We start from the raw sequence: 13,934 nt of genomic DNA, 5'->3' as shown, positions 1-13,934 counted from the left end.
TAATGCTGCCTTTTCCACAAACGTTGCTGCTCACAAAACTTTGTCAAGCTTTTGACAAAGAGCACAGGAGGATGACATCTCAGGTTTCTTGAATTTGTGACTCCCTAACTTGTTATTCCAAATGGCTTGGTCCTGTTGGCGTGGCATACACTTGTTTCGAGGACAACTGCAAATCGTTGTCATGAACACTGCCTGTTGCTAAGGAATGTTTCAACATGCAGCAGGGTTGTTTTTTTTCTAGTATTTTGTGTTTCTCTGTACTCTCTACAGGTGGTTGCCAGCAGACAGTGGACTTCCTTTATTCCATGGCCCGCACAGGCCATTGCTCGATGACAGAGGCATTGTGATGTCGAGCAGCCAACTTTCTGTATCCTATGGCCACCAAAGGTCGATGCTCGAGGGTAGAGACAACTTGATGCTGCTAACACAGCAGACGGGGCAGAGCTGGGAAAACCTGCCTGAAACTTTCCAGAGTTCAGGCCTCGCAGACCCACTCCAGCACCACGGGGGTCCCACCGGCTCTGATTGACCCCCATGGCCTCCACCTTGTTGCCAATAAAGAGGTTCAAGAGCCAGCGGGGTGAGTCAAGTTTCTTTATTTGGAGTCTAGGGGCACACATTTGCTAGAACACAACAGCCTCTCTTCCATTCCCCCAACCCCCACCATTGAACTCGCTTCCCAAGCGTTCCACATACCTCAACGTGGAAAGCTCAGGAGCACTACACAACAGCCCCCTCACAGGCTCTCCTTTTCCCGGCATGACCTGTCATCTTGCTTCCTCAATGGGTCTCTCCCCCTTGCTCTCTCAGAGATTCTGGACGTGATGTCATGTTTCTTCCTGTCCGGTCGTGCCTTATGTTCATGGTGTATCACCATGGAAAAGCAAGGGGGCTTGATCCCTACCAAGCAATCCCCCTTTGATATTTAAATGGCAGCCTTCTGTGCCACTCTATTTTTTTTTTCCCAGGGGACAAGTTGCTGCGCCTTGCAAAGATTCATTCTACAAAATGTGTAAAGAAATAGAACAAGAGTGCTACTGTCAATCATGATAACTGTGGCAGGTTTTACGCTGCCATAACATTGCTTCCAACACTTGATAAAGGTCCTTGTTACTCACCAACTAGGAGGAGGATAAGGCGGTGACCAGGACTGGTATTCACAGGGTTTGATTGAAGAGCTCGGATGGGGCCTCCAACCGAGGCGCCTCTCTGTGAGGGTATAGATCTTTAAAATGATATGACCCTCTACTGATTAAAACAGTACAAGAGCCCGATCACCCAAAAGAGCGGGGAGAACACACCGCCACAATTTTACCAGCTGTAAAAATAAAGAAGAAGAGATGAGTTTTATGATTGCAGACCGGGGATGGATTTTCCTACCTAAAGACAATATCGCTGTCAAGACTATTCAAGGAACTATGACAATGGGTCGGAATAGGAAAGAAACACTCCTTACCACTAGTAGAGTTGGGATCAATCCAAGGTGAACAAAAACGGCAGTATAAAATAATAAACGGGAATGTTAGTGAGGGTTCTAACCCGAACGGCACGAGGAGCGCACTAGGTCCGGGTTGGTGCACACTCTGCGCAGCGTCCCTCTGTGCACTTGTTGAAGAAACGTAAACGCAATCCCCAATGTCCAATAGATCCGAAGTGATAGAAATGTCAATGAATCCCAGATGGTAAATTCCCAGATGGTAAGTTCCACAAAGGTAGATTGAGATCCTGTTAGATGTGCTGTTCGGGGCTAGTAGCAAGGGCCAGTGTAATGACGGAAGGCAGGTGTGGTGTGAATGGAAAACTTATAAGCAACCGCAGTAAAAAGGCTTGCAAAAGGGAGAGCAATCCGAAATGCACGGGCACTTTCCTTCTTTTTTACAGGCTAAAAATAGCAGTGATAAATGTTAGGTGAATCACTCAAAGAAGGCTGGAAAGGGTCCTGTTAACGTGCGGGCGGCAGAAGTACAGAATCGTGAGGCAAGGCAGTCCGTGAAAACAAGATATAGGTCCTGGTACACTAACCTGGCAGTAAAGTACAAAGCAGTAGACAAGACGGTCCGTTAGGCAGGCAAAGGTCAAGAAATCCAGATTTCCAAGAAAGGACGAAGACGAAACTTCAAAGGCGCCAGCAACTTCAATCAGAAGCAGAGAGCCGAATGAAAAGACTGCTTTTACCCGAAAGTGAAAGCAAAACGTCAGAGCATGGTGATTGGAGGCGCAGGACACATGATAGTGCAGTGGAGCATCATGGTACTCGTAGTTTGTTCGATCCCTGCCGCAATCTGCATTGTAAAAGGAACGGGGGAATGAAGCACCGCACACCATAAGGAAGGAAAACAGGTTTGCGCGTACCTTTTTAAAAAACAAGCCCGTCTTCTGGAAGGATGTGCACAGCTGGATGTAACAGTATCCACCCCCAAAAACGGCGCCAACCCCCTACGGGCATGGAAACAGCGCAAAAGGGCAGGCGCATGTATATTGCACAAAGGTTCCAAAGACCGGCCCTCGGGACCAAAGCCCTTCCAATCAACAAGGTAGAAGGGACGACCCCTGCGCAGACGATAATCCAGTATGCCAGCCACCTCATATTCCAGGGCACCATCCACGTGCACCGGAGATGGACGAGCCGGCAGCCTGGTGGAGGCAATACAAGGTTTCAGCAGACTCACATGAAACACAGGATGCTCTTTCCACGAAGAAGGCAAAGAAAGACGTACCGCTGCAGGGTTGATCACGGCCGTTACCGGATAGGGACCCACAAATTTCGGAAAGAGCGCACGTTTGCCAGGTATGTTCAGATTGCACGTGGAGAGCCATACCTTCATGCCTACCGTATAATCGGGTGCAGGGATCCGATGCTTATCGGCATAGAGTTTGGCCCGTCTCTGAGCCTTCAGTAGGTGTCCATGAACAGAGTCATGCACCGTCTGCATGTTCCGGACGCAATCCAGAGCTGCCGGGTTATCAATTGGAAGAGCCGGATCCAGAGGCAAGGAATGAGGGTGTTGCCCGTATAAAGCAAAGAAGGGAGAAACACCAGAAGATGAGTGTAAGGAATTGTTGTATGCAAATTCAGCCGGTGGGAGCATCACCAACCAATCCGACTGGAACTGAAGACAGAGACACCTGAGATATTGTTCCATGGTGGCGTTAACCCTCTCTGTCTGGCCATCCGTTTGTGGATGAAAGACAGAGCTGAAACGGTCCTCGATCTGAAGTGACGCCGTTAAGGCTCTCCAGAAACGTGACGTAAATTGGGACCCACGGTCTGAAACGATGATAGAAGGAAGGCCAAAGAACCTAAAAACGTTCTTAAGAAAGAGGGACGCCAATGCTGGGGCAGACGGGAGACCGATACAGGGAACAAATAAGGCCAGCTTCGTGAAATAATCGACCACAACCCAGATGGTGTTGAAGCCGTTCACAGGAGGTAAGTCCACTACAAAGTCCATGGATACCATATACAACGGCTTATGTGGCACAGGGAGCGGTTGTAGGAGACCCATGGGCTTGGACCGAGTAGTTTTGCATTGGGAGCAGACTGAACAGGAGGCAAGGTAGTTAATGACATCTTTAGACATCGAGGGCCATCAAGCCCAACGGCGAATAGCCTCCAAAGTCTTCTGTTGACCGGGATGAGCTCCCGAAATCTAGTCGTGTGACCAGGTTAAAGCACGAAGACCTGCTTCTCCGGGAGGTAAGTATAGCCGACCCTGGATGTAAGGCAACCCCTGAACAATGTCAAGATTGAGGTTGAGGCATTCCTTTGCATGAGTGGCAACCCATTCCGTAACTATGGAACGCAAATACGGATGTGGGGTGCATCCGCAGACCACCCTGCAGGGTAAAACCAAGGGTCGGTCAAGAACGGTACTCTGAGGATCTTGAGGCAGGCGAGACAAGGCGTCAGCACATGTATTGAGACGTGCCGGACGATAGGTGATAGTGAAGTTGAACTGTGAAAAGAAGAGGTGCCAGCGGGCCTGACGAGCAGTGAGACATTTCATAGATTTGAAAGCCAACAGACTGCGATGATCTGAGAAAACCGTAACAGGATGCTGTGTCCCCAGCAAATGATGTCTCCATTCTGAAAAAGCCTCCTTGATGGCCAACAATTCCCTTTCCGTAATGGGGTAATTCTTCTCATAGGGAGTGAGTTTCCTAGAGAAAAAAGCTATAGGGTGTATTTCACCAGAATTAGGACAACGCTGAGATAAGACGGCCCCAACAGCGGATCCCGAAGCATCCGCTTCCACCAAGTATGGTAACAGTGGATTAGGGTGCTGTAGTACCGGGGCAGAGGAGAAGGCCTCTTTTAGAGCATCAAAGGCCTCTTGTGCCTCAGGAGTCCAACGGAAGGGTTGCTTGGAACTAGTCAATGCTGTCAAAGGAGCTGAGATGGAGGAGAAGGAGTGTATGAAACGTCTATAGAAATTTGAGAAGCCCAAGAACGACTGAAGTGTTTTGACTGAGGTGGGAATAGGCCATTCTAAGACTGCCTTAACTTTCGAACGGCTCATTCTGATACCCTGATTAGTGAGATCATAACCAAAGAAATTCGACCTCAGTAGTATTGAAGACACATTTCTCGGCTTTAACGAATAAATGGTTCTTTCGCAGTCTCTGCAGAACAAAAAGCACATGTTCCTTATGTGTCTGCCTAGATGAAGAGTATATCAGGATATCATCCAGGTAGACTACTACGAACTGGTCCAAACAGTCACGGAAGATATCGTTCATAAAGGCCTGAAACGTGGCCGGAGCATTGTATAGCCCAAAGGGCATGACAAGATACTCGAATAATCCGTACTGGGTTTTGAACGCCGTCTTCCATTCGTCCCCCTTGCATATACGTACAAGATTGTACGCTCCCCTCAGATCCAGTTTGGTAAATATAACAGAAGTACCTAATTGATCCAGAAGAACAGAGATTAACGGAAGGGGGTACTGGTTTTTTACTTTGACCAAATTTGAGGCCCTATAGTCAATGCAAGGGCGAAGATCACCCTCCTTCTTAGGAACGAAGAAGAGCGTGGAGGCTGCAGGGGACCTGGACGGCCTGATGAACCCGTTGCTCAAGGCTTTCTCAATATAGTCTTTTAATATCTTATCCTCTGGTAACGTAAGGGAGTACACTCTGCCAGCTGGAATTTTGGCCCCAGGTGTTAAATCAATAGGGCAATCATATGGATGATGTGGTGGTAAGTGGTCGGCTCCACCCTTGTCAAAGACATCACGGTAGGCCTGATATTCCAATGGAATAGTTATATCAGGAGCAGTGGTAACAGCCCCGATAAGGGCTGTGGAGGCGACTAATGCCTGACAGGAAGAATCGGGTGACACATTAGTGCTTTGAAAGCATTGTTCATTGCAGACCGGGGATGGAAACTGAACGACCCCCTTAGCCCAGTCAATGGCGGGGTTATGTTGTTGAAGCCAGGGAACCCCTAAGATGACCCGGAACTGGGGGGCCTTGATCAAGTCGAATGTTATGTTCTCGGTATGCCCTTCATTGGTTTGCATTCGAACCAGAGAAGTGTTTTGGGTGACCAACCCAGATACCAAGGAGGTACCGTCCACTGCATGACATGACCGGTTTCTGGACGTACCTTAGACACCATAGGCACATTATGAGAACTAGCATAGTCATAGTCCATGTAGTTCCCTGTGGCGCTGGAGTCAATAATGGCTAAAGAAGAAAAAGAGATGTCAGGAGTCGCTGTAAAGACCACAGGCAAGCTAACAGGGGCAGAGGTGACCCAGTGTGAGTCCAAAGAATGTACCCCCAGCGTAGGTACTCTTACTAGCGCCGGGTTCTGGCGTTTCCCGCCTTCCTAACAGGTTTCTTTGGACAGTCCTTAAGTAGATGGTCCGCCGAACCGCAATACATACAAAGATTGTTATATCTGCGGTGTTCCCTTTGGGCTGGAGTAAGGGGTCCCCGTATAGCCCCCACTTGCATGGGTTCAGGGGCGGACAAGGAAGAACTGGCGGTTTCCAGCAGTGGAGGGGTCAAACCTGCTGGTTTGCGTTCCCCTTTTCTTTCTGCTCTTCGGGCGTCGATCTGCAAAACCAAATCCAGGAGTTCACCAAAAGCCGTGGGAACTGTAGGTACGGTTGCTAGTACGTCTTTTAATTCCTCTGATAGCCCTTTGTAAAAGACTGCCGATTATTTCTCTTCTGGCCAGTCCGTTTCGGCTGCCAGTTGATTAAACCTAGTAAGATAGGTAAACAGAGAGGATGTCCCTTGGCGTAAGTTCAGGAACTCAAGGTCCGTAGCCTGGGATTTGTAACGAGTGTCAAAAACCCTGTTCATAGCTGTGATGAGGGCATCACAGTCATATAGCAGGTAGCTGTTTGACTCGAGTAGAGGGTTAGCCCAGGCTGCAGCGGTTCCACCAAGATTGGAAAGGATAAAGGCAGCTTTTGTCGTTGAATTAGGGAAGGCAGTAGGGTGACAAAGAAAGTGCAGCTTGCACTGATTAATAAAGGTCCTATAATTTTTTGGGTCTCCAAGAAATCTCTCAGGAGGAGCTAACGGGAATTGGGAAGCCATCAGTACTGGGGCCGCAGCAAAAGGGATTAGAGACCCCTGAAGTCGATGCAGAAGCGTTCGAGACGTCTATCCCCAAAGACTGCGGCTGCGGAAATCTTTGTAGGTTATCAATCCTGTGACTCAGAGCATCATGAGCTACTGAAATCTCAACCCGGAGTTCTGCCACCAGACGTACCATGGCGGCTAAGGGGTCCTCTCCTTCCATTATTAGTAAGGCTTCTGATTCTGTTACTCACCAACTAGGATGAGGATAAGGAGGTGACCAGGACTGGTATTCACAGGGTTTGATTGAAGAGCTCGGATGGGGCCTCCAACCTAGCCTCCTCTCTGTGAGGGTATAGATCTTTAAAATGATATGACCCTCTACTGATTAAAACAGTACAAGAGCCCGATCACCCAAAAGAGCGGGGAGAACACACCGCTACGATTTTACCAGCTGTAAAAATAAAGAAAAAGAGATGAGTTTTATGATTGCAGACCGGGGATGGATTTTCCTACCTAAAGACAATATCACTGTCAAGACTAATCAAGGAACTATGACAATGGGTTGGAATAGGAAAGAAACACTCCTTACCACTAGTAGAGTTGGGATCAATCCAAGGTGAACAAAAACGGCAGTATTTAATAATAAACGGGAATGTTAGTGAGGGTTCTAACCCGAACGGCACGAGGAGCGCACTAGGTCCGGGTTGGTGCACACTCTGCGCAGCGTCCCTCTGTGCACTTGTTGAAGAAACGTAAACGCAATCCCCAATGTCCAATAGATCCGAAGTGATAGAAATGTCAATGAATCCCAGATGGTAAATTCCAAGATGGTAAGTTCCACAAAGGTAGATTGAGATCCTGTTAGATGTGCTGTTCGGGGCTAGTAGCAATGGCCAGTGTAATGACGGAAGGCAGGTGTGGTGTGAATGGAAAACTTATAAGCAACCGCAGTAACAAGGCTTGCAAAAGGGAGAGCAATCCGAAATGCACGGGCACTTTCCTTCTTTTTTACAGGCTAAAAATAGCAGTGATAAATGTTAGGTGAATCACTCAAAGAAGGCTGGAAAGGGTCCTGTTAACGTGCGGGTGGCAGAAGTACAGAATCGTGAGGCAAGGCAGTCCGTGAAAACAAGATATTGGTCCTGGTACACTAACCTGGCAGTAAAGTACAAAGCAGTAGACAAGATGGTCCGTTAGGCAGGCAAAGGTCAAGAAATCCAGATTTCCAAGAAAGGACGAAGACAAAACTTCAAAGGCGCCAGCAACTTCAATCAGAAGCAGCGAGCCGAATGAAAAGACTGCTTTTACCCGAAAGTGAAAGCAAAACGTCAGAGCATGGTGATTGGAGGCGCAGGACACATGATAGTGCAGTGGAGCATCATGGTACTCGTAGTTTGTTCGATCCCTGCCGCAATCTCCATTGTAAAAGGAACGGGGGAATGAAGCGCCGCACACCATAAGGAAGGAAAACTGTTTTGTGCGTACCTTTTAAAAAACAAGCCTGTCTTCTGGAAGGATGTGCACGGCGGGATGTAACAGTCCTAGCTTTGTACATAGGGCAGGCCAATGTAATGTACCTTCTTCCATACCATCATGACTACCTGAGACAGTCATTTTCCACAACAGCTGGAGCATAACAAATAATTTGGGAATGGACAACGCACCATATAAATAGACCAGACAAAAGCCATTGACATTTGTTGTAGTTTTCAGCATACATTTTCATTTTGGGTATAACAGAAGTATGTACAGCGTAGCCATGGATTACAAAAATAGGTGCCTGGCATTTTACTGATATTTACCATTTATACGCATGTTATCTCTTTCTATTGCTCTTCCAGAGAGCACATTTTCAGGATTAGCTGAATATTGTGCAACCTTTCAGCATAAATCACCGTGTCAGCAAGAATATTTTGTAATGATCCTAAAGTCACACATATGGAAGGGTTTGCTGATAGATTTCTGTGAGCTTGTCTGTATTAATTGGCTAGTTGCTCTTGTCTTCCTCTCCAATTAATGTAACGTTCTCCTGGGGCATTTGCCCATCTGTCAAACATATGTTTCAGCAGTGAGCTTGGCTAACAACCGAATATCATGAGCTTTTCTGATTTCCGGGAACTCAAGGTTGGACTCTTGACACATTCAGTATATTATGACTTTTTCTCATTAATAATTTCAGTCCATTTTTGTAGCATTTTTGGCTAATAAGTATGCTTTTAACCCCTGCTCCCTTGCAGTTCTAAATGTCACATTCAGTTCCTAATGTACTTCTAATTTCCAACAAAGATTTCACTTAACATTGTTTTTTTTTTTTTTAAATCTCCTCCCTTAAAGCATCTTCGTTTTTGAAATTCTAATGTGGCGCCATGTATTGTTCTAACTGACTGACGCTGCGTTTAAGATATGGGCACTTTTGTTGTGATTCATTGATCACGTGAATGATTGTGTTGCATCTAGACTCTATGGTCTATGATTTTCTAAATGTGCAATGCATTGTTATCAATTAGTTTGCCCATTCCGCTGAGAATATAGCATCTAAGCTGATCAACTACGGATGCGCAGGAGAAGCTGGCGTTGCTGTGATCCCAAGAAGCAGCAGTGTGATGGCAGAGGGTAAAACAAGCTTTTGTGATTCCTCTTGCATGCACTACAAAGGGTGAGAGGTAAGAAAATGTTCAACATTTTCAAGGTCAGCTGTGGAAATGTCAACCACATTGTATGTTCTTTAATGTTTACAGAAATGTGTTGTGACACGACTGAAACGGATACTTCTGTCTTCACAATTCAGGTGGAGACACATGTGTTCAAGCATTTTAAACACACCATCACTTTGCTGGTGTTTGCTCAACATGCCCTAATGCCCCAATGTCCCAAATGCATAGATTCACAATGTGATGCACTGATCAAGCATAAAAAGGCAGAAACATGAATGCAGTTGGCTGAACCTTCAACATCTATCTGTTTTGGTTTGATGAATGTTGTGAATAAAATAACACTGTCCTATAGTCAAAGGCTTGACATTTGAATTCAATTGCACATCTATATTACATTGACATGGTCTGGCGATGAACTAGAGTTGAACTTTCAGTGATGGCTACTAGCCGGCACTATGCTGTGTGGTACTTGCCTAAATGGGCTAATTCTGCTTTCACATTTCCGGCGAATTTTTTTTTTCCAATCCTTTTAAACTCACCAAATATGTTCAGGAGTTTGCTAAATGTATACACCATATACACCAAACACCATTACAAAGCATTGCACAACCAAGAAACAAAAGTGAAAACACTGGAACTCTATTTTGGAAAAAATGTGTCCATGGAGGCCCAGGTTAATAGTCTAGTCTCGCCATCGTCTTATTTCATCAAACTGCTCAGGCATCTTCGTCCATTTATCTCTGAGAATAACGCAGAGATTCTTGGCAGAGCCATCATTGGCTCTAAATTGGATTATGGCTGCTGCCTATTTGTAGGCATTGCACAAAAGGACCTTCACCGGCTCCAGGTGATTCAGAATGGAGCGCTGAGAGAAGTGAAAGAACTGGAGCGTAGAGATCAAGTCTCGGATGCCAGAAGAAGCATGCATTGTCTTCCTGTGCAGGCAGGAGTATGCTTCAGGCTGATTCTTTTCACTCACAAATACCTGAAAGGCCAAATGCCCCCATACTTAATGGAAGTGATCAAAATGAAACAACATATTGGGTCCCTTAGGTCAAATAATACAAATGTATTGATCATTCCTTGATGTAAGCTGGCCAAAACCAGAAATGGAACATTCATTGCCGCGGCCACAGAGGCATGGAATGCATTACCTCCTAATATTAAAAGCATTGAATCTACAGAAGTCTTCAAAAGAAAATTGAAGACTCTACTATTTCATTAGTTCCATGTTCTTTCTCTAGAACCTATCAGCGACCTTTTGCCTTTTAGTCCAAACTTAGAATTTGTTCTGTGGTTTGTCTTTTGTTTTTTTTTTCATCTGCGCCTTTAAGCCTTCGGGTAGCGGGTTGCGCATTATAAATATATAAACATAAACAAGATAGCTCAGTGGGTTGAACACTCACTGCTGATATCTGTGTGTGTTCTGCAGGTTTCAGGTTTGAATCCTGGCCCAGCCAACTCAGACTTTCATCCGTCTGAGGTCGATAAATGAATACCAACTTTGGTTGAGTCACATTGTATGTAAATATGTTCAATGAAAACACACTTTGCAAAAGCGCTATATAAATAAAACATCATCATTATCATTAAAATGCTATGAAGAGCAATGACATTGATACGTGCATTCTGTTGCCATTGCATAGGAATTATTGATGGTAGCATTTTAGGGCCACATCCTGTCACAGATCAGATTATGCAGGGATGTTCTGCTGATGCCCTTGTTGATTGGTAATGTTTCTCCATAAGATCTGGAAAGAGCATTCATGACACAAACAGAAAGGTTCTTACTAACACGTTTCACATTTTAAATTGGATGTAGAAACTACCCTTGTGATGGCAACTATTGTTTCAAGGGAACTATGGACACATCTAAGTGCCCATGATATTTTAATCACATGATACAATCTATGAATAGTGAGACCATTATGCTAAAGAATGGCATTAATTGACAAGATAATAATATATTCTCATTGTATTATATATTTGTATCTGTATTCCTGAAACACACAATGCACATAAATGAATGTGAAAGCGTAGCATGACGTCTCATTTTCCAGAGCTGTTTATATAACACATGACATTTGGAAACCAGATGTAGAATCTTTTTTTTTTTTTATAATTACAAATATGCTGGGAAAAAATGAGAACTAAATTGGTGCTTTTAAGTGTTAAATAATTCAACCCCACTTAACACAGCAGAAGGTTCCTGCAAGGTCAGTTCTCAAATACTTGAAAGGAAAAGAGCACGTATTAAATATAAATAATACAAAGGCCAACAGACAGTACATAACGGTAATAAGGTACAGGTAATACAAGTATTATTAGCAAGAAAATCAAAGATATTTTTCCATGAAATGTCATTTGCTACACTTGGGCTACCATGAAATATAAACTTTGATAGTTCTTCCTCGCTTTTTGTATTCCATAAATACAGGAACATATATAACTTCAAAATATGACATAATTATGTAAATTGAACAAACTTATATATATATATATATATATATATATATATATATTCATCAAATAAATATCCAATGAAAAAGCTTTGTTTTAGTGACATTAAGGTGAAACAATCTGCTGCAACGTAACCCTGGAAATTCAGTATAGAAACATCACTTAAAGTGACGATAAGGAGCCAATTTAATGCCACAACACCGCTGAAATTCGGCAGGTGCTAGAAACGACACCACCTTAACTATGATTGCCCCATTCCTCGCCCCTACGAACACTGATGGCATCTCAAATTATATCACTGATGATATCATATGACATCACGTATGTCATTATGAGTGACATCACTGTTACAGCAGATCATATGTACAAGAAAGAGAGATGCGACTTAAATGGATGAAACGATGCACTATTTTGCTTAACTTCATGAGTCAAACCACAATTTTGTAATGTGAGCATTTGACTCCCAAGTCACAATTGATCAGCACATTCACACAAACCAAAATATACATATAACATCCATAAAAATAAGATCTGCCACACCCAAGCTAATCAACAACCAAATTGTCAATTAACATATTCAAAATCCTTAATATGAAAAGAATAAAAATGACTCATTTAATTTCGAATCAGGATTCTCAGGTACCAAAGAATCTACAAACAGATTGGCCTTAGGGCACTTGCATAGAGCTGATTGGTTCTTAAACACACAGATGGTAAATCATCCAGAAACCTTAAACTTTCTCATTGCTTTGCAGACAGTCAGATAGTCAGAGTGAATACTTTGACAGTCCTTTTTGTCCAACGTGCCCTTTACCTAAACAAACCCTATCCCCTGTGTATTCTCCCTTTATTGTACTTTATTTCTGTTGGTTTGTTTGTTTTATATCCAGTTTTTCCAGCCCTTGTTAAGTATTTTTTTATCTGTTTTGTTTTAATTATTGATTTTTGTCTTTTGATTTTTCTTTTTGATTATTTTCCGGATGTCAACAGAACATCGAGATGCACCCTGCAGGGACGAAGACATTAACCTTGTCACTGTCCCTTAAGACCCAGAAGACATCCAGTCGGTAGAGCGGCCAGCTCCACCAAAGACCTACCACTGCAGGAGTTTCATACGTTCCCTGTGCTGGCAGTACTTCAAGGTGCCTGAAAACACTCAATTTTCAGCCATCGAGAAGGGACAGTGTACATTATGTGATGAGGTAAGTTGGAGAGGAATCACTTGAGTTCCTGCACAGAGACTGGGCAGACCAGTCTACCTCAATCTCCTGATTCATCATTACTGCTGGCAAGTTGAGGAAAGTTTCAGTAGTAGGTTCTGGCAATGGACAATTCTCCTTGGTTGAAATGCCCTATTACCCACCGCCGGACTTGCCACAGGCCGCAGAGGAAGCTGGACCACCGCTACCAGCTGTGTCATCCCCTAGACCTCTCCCATCAACTTAATTTAGTGAAAATGATGGAAGTGTCAATTCTGACAACACTGTGTTGGACACTTCATGTGAATGCTGGCCTCCAGTAGGTGGCGTTATTACCCACAGGAAGTGTGTTATGGCAATAGCACTCAAAGCAACAGCCTTTGAGGCAATTGAGGATGCCCGGGTAGAGCATGGCAATATTGCCAGTTGTTTTTTTAGAGAGTGTTGGCACTTCCCTTTTCAAGTTTGCTTTTACTTGACTTAATAAAATATATATATATATATATATATATATATATATATAAAAACTTACCCGCTACCCCAAGTGAAAGGCCAAATGAAACAAGCATCCCTTAGAACAGGTGGTGTTATAATTAGCAGCAGTCTAGCCCGCAGCTGAGAATTATATCTCCATTAACACCTGTGTAGTTTCCTACCCAGGTGCTAAGGGTCTTTGAATGTCAAAAAAAGACACTTACCCTGAAATGAACTGTCTCTGTTCATGACAGTGACATTATCAACTCGGAAACAAAGTTTAGAATGTATGACACAGCACAGTGTCACACCGCATGGTCATACATTTTTATTTTTTTATTTTCAATTAAACCCCCTTAGCACTGTTGAGATGCATGCCCTTTCAAATCGAGAAATCATACGGAATAATGGCCACACTACTTCTTTTCTAACCTCTATAAAAATCCTGACTTCAAGCACTGCTCCAAACAGAACACTGAATCGAGGAGCATTCCTACAGAGCACATAAAAACCTCATCCAATCAAACAAATCACAATGTAATCACAGCTCTGGCATAAACGTATTTCTGTGGCATACTTTATATTCACTAAACAAACTTTAATGAA

The 13,934-nt window shown here is 44.0% G+C and overlaps 1 protein-coding gene and 1 long non-coding RNA gene across 6 annotated transcripts in view; one reads left to right on the top strand and one right to left on the bottom strand.

Moving 5' to 3' along the window:
- The window catches only part of LOC138481515 (cadherin-10-like), a 1,315,401-nt gene that overhangs the window by 168,070 nt on the left and 1,133,397 nt on the right, over window positions 1–13,934 (bottom strand). The window lies entirely within an intron of this gene.
- Window positions 1–13,934, top strand: part of LOC138481516 (uncharacterized) — an 89,087-nt gene that overhangs the window by 33,128 nt on the left and 42,025 nt on the right. The window contains exon 1 of one of the 2 annotated variants that reach the window (XR_011274260.1): window positions 12,635–12,857. The exons of the other annotated variant lie outside the window; for it this stretch is intronic. This is a non-coding gene — a long non-coding RNA (uncharacterized lncRNA). Of the gene's footprint in view, window positions 1–12,634; window positions 12,858–13,934 lie in introns of those variants that run through there. 2 annotated transcript variants of the gene reach the window in all.

The sequence above is a fragment of the Ambystoma mexicanum genome, chromosome 5p (assembly GCF_040938575.1).
Source record: "Ambystoma mexicanum isolate Mex_15411 chromosome 5p, UKY_AmexF1_1, whole genome shotgun sequence".
Lineage (NCBI taxonomy): Eukaryota > Metazoa > Chordata > Amphibia > Caudata > Ambystomatidae > Ambystoma > Ambystoma mexicanum.
This window is presented reverse-complemented; position numbering and strand designations above follow the sequence as displayed.